The 2,966-nt window shown below is 43.4% G+C and overlaps 1 long non-coding RNA gene across 1 annotated transcript; it reads left to right on the plus strand.

Moving 5' to 3' along the window:
* Positions 1-1,452, plus strand: LOC124857470. The gene is made up of 2 exons (XR_007035602.1): positions 1-66; positions 641-1,452. It is a non-coding gene; the product is annotated as an uncharacterized LOC124857470 (long non-coding RNA).
* The last annotated feature ends 1,514 nt before the right edge of the window (positions 1,453-2,966 follow it).

The raw sequence follows: 2,966 nt of genomic DNA on the forward strand, positions 1-2,966 counted from the left end.
GGTTTTAGAGCAGGTGTGCATCCTTTGTTAGAATCAATGCATGGAGAGAAGAGGAGACATGCACCGGTGAGTAAGAACCTCAGTTCTAGTGAAATAAATGTATTAAACTGTTGAGAAATTTAGAATAGTTCTTAAATTTAAGTTGGATTTGTGGTCAGAGGTGTTTTGTAGTGCACAGATGTGCTGTGTATATTTAACAGGCCTGCTGAAGTCTAAGTTGATCTGATGCTGCTTTAGGTTTTGTTTGTTTGGTTCTTACAATGAGCGATTCTTTTCCTAAATATGGGTTAAATGGGTTAAAGCATTATTTTGCTGTGTAAATTGATGGTAAAAGTACTTTATTTGATTTAATAACGTAATTCTAGAGAGCTGAGAGTAATTATTTAGAATAAAGTTGTTAATGGGAGATTTGACCGTCTAAGTTTTAGCTTTCATTGATCAAAATGTTGGTTGTTTTTCTTTAGTAAATAACTTATTTAATTTACAAAAGTATTTTAAATAGTTATGGTAAATGCTTAAATTGATCAGTTTACAAATTGTCATGTACTGTACCAATATATTAAAGTAAAAACACTTATGAATTAATATTTTTTCATTGAGATCCAGTTAAAAACTATTTTTCGCTTTGTTTATTTGCAAGGTTTTCAACCTGTGGATACTGCTGATGCTACTGATGGTGATGATTCTGCGTCTGCATATATCATCTTTAAATTAAATTAATAAAGATGATAAGAAGAGTTGAACCAATATCTGCTTCCTTCTCGATCCTCTCAAGTCGGATCAGAATTTGTGTATAACGACTTGACAGTACCTATCTCTAGCAGTCTACAGGCGAGAGGTGGGGTACACCCTGGACAGGCTGCCATATCATTTCAGGGCAACACAAAGGACAAACAACCATGCACACACCCAATCGAGAGAGCCACAGTTATGTTTTTGAACTCTGGCAGGAAGCCAGAGTACCCAGAAAGACCCCGGGCTGGAAGTCAAACCAAGGACCTTTTTTCTGCAAGGCAACAGTACTACCAACTGCGCCAGTGAGCAGCCACAGAAAATTCAGTCTAGCCCAAAATTATCTGTACGCCTAGAGATAATTCAATCAATCTTTTAATTTTTCTACAATGTTTCATCTGACTGGAAGTAATCTTAACATTTTAAAGTGACCCAGCCAGAGTTCTGAATCTGCTAAAAAATATGCTAAAGATAAGGGTGAGGGCAAGAAGACCTTCCAACCTCAAAGACTCGGAGGTTATCGGAAAAGGGGAATTGTGAAAAATACCAGAGGTGGGGTGCAAATAGCTGGTCAGCAATTTTTGACTGGGATGTTGCTGTGATCCCAATAAGGAGTTTTCCAATCATTACTGAGAGAGATGAATAGGTTTTTACATATTATGCTTTTTGAAAATGTAAATAGAAGAAATTATTCCTTTTCTTATAAAATGGTACCTTTTTGTCCATTGTCTTATTATTGTTTTGGGATATTTCTACATGATTATCTATTAGAAAGATTTTTTGTTGAATTAAAATAACCTAAAGGCAAATCTTTAAGGGGACTGAGTAAATATGGGCTTAACTGTAGGTGGTGGCATCATGAGCAGAGAAATGGTGTTATAGTAACTGACCTCAATGGTCAGTTAAAATAGTGAGTCCTCTGGACTCTGAAAGAGTTTAAAAGAGGTTGCATGTTGGGTTTGCATGATGTTGAATGCAGTGAAAAACAAATTGATTAATCATAGATTTTGCATAGCTGATATCTGGAAACCCTTTACAGCAATTTCTAAGTGTGAGGTATGCAAGTTAAATCTAAAAGGCACTTAAATTGGTTCAAGTCCAACCATTTTTTTAAATGTACTCGTCATACTCGTCGTCTTTATCCGGGACCGGGTCACGACTCAGCAGAGACGCCCAGACGTCCCTTTCCCCAGACACCTCCTCCAGCTCCTCTGGGGGGAGCCCCAGGCGTTCCCAGGCCAGCTGAGAGACATAGTCCCTCCAGCGTGTCCTAGGCCATCCTCTGGGCCTCCTCCCAGTGGGACGCGCCTGGAACACCTCCTGAGGAAGGTGTCCAGGAGGCATCCGGCATAGATGCCTGAGCCACCTCAACTGGCTCCTCTCGATATGGAGGAGCAGCAGCTCTACTCCAAGCCCCTCCCATATGGCCGAGCTCCTCATCCTATCTCTAAAGGAGTGCCCGGCCACCCTGCGGAGGAAGCTCATTTCAGCCACTTGTATCCGGGATCTCGTTCTTTCGGTCATGACCCACAGTTCATGGCCATAGGTGAGGGTATGAACGTAGACTGACTGGTAAATCGAGAGCTTCGCTTTTCGGCTTAGCTCTCTCTTCACCACAACGGCCCGGCACAGTGCCCCCATTACTGCGGCAGCCACACTGATCCGTCTGTCAATCTCCCGCTCCATTCATCCCTCACTCGTGAACAAGACCCCAAGATACTTGAACACCTCCACTTGAGGCAGGAACTCCCCTCCAACCTGAAGAGGACAAGCCACCCTTTTCCAGTCGAGAACCATGGCCTCGGACTTGTAGGAGTTGAGCTTTATCACAGCTACTTCACACTCGGCTTTGAACCGCCCCAGCGCATGGTGCAGGTCTTGGCTATAGGGGCCCAGCAGGACGACATCATGTGCAAAAAGAAGAGACAAAATCTAGTGGTCCTTAAACCACACCCCTTCCAGCCCTTGGCTGCGCCTAAAGTTATGAACAGAACTGGTGACAAAGGGCAGCACTGGAGGATTCCAACGTGCACCGGGAACAGGTCTGACTTAGTGCCGGCAATGCGAACCAAACTCTGCTCCGCTTGTACAGAGACCAGATGGCCCCTAATAAAGGGCCCCTGACTCCATTCTCCTGGAGCTCCCCCTACAGGGCACCATGAGGGACACAGTCGAATGCCTTCTCCAGGTCCAAAAAACACATGTGGAAAGGGTTGGGCAAACTCCCATGAACC

Source organism: Girardinichthys multiradiatus, chromosome 20 (assembly GCF_021462225.1).
Source record: "Girardinichthys multiradiatus isolate DD_20200921_A chromosome 20, DD_fGirMul_XY1, whole genome shotgun sequence".
Classification (NCBI taxonomy): Eukaryota; Metazoa; Chordata; class Actinopteri; order Cyprinodontiformes; family Goodeidae; genus Girardinichthys; species Girardinichthys multiradiatus.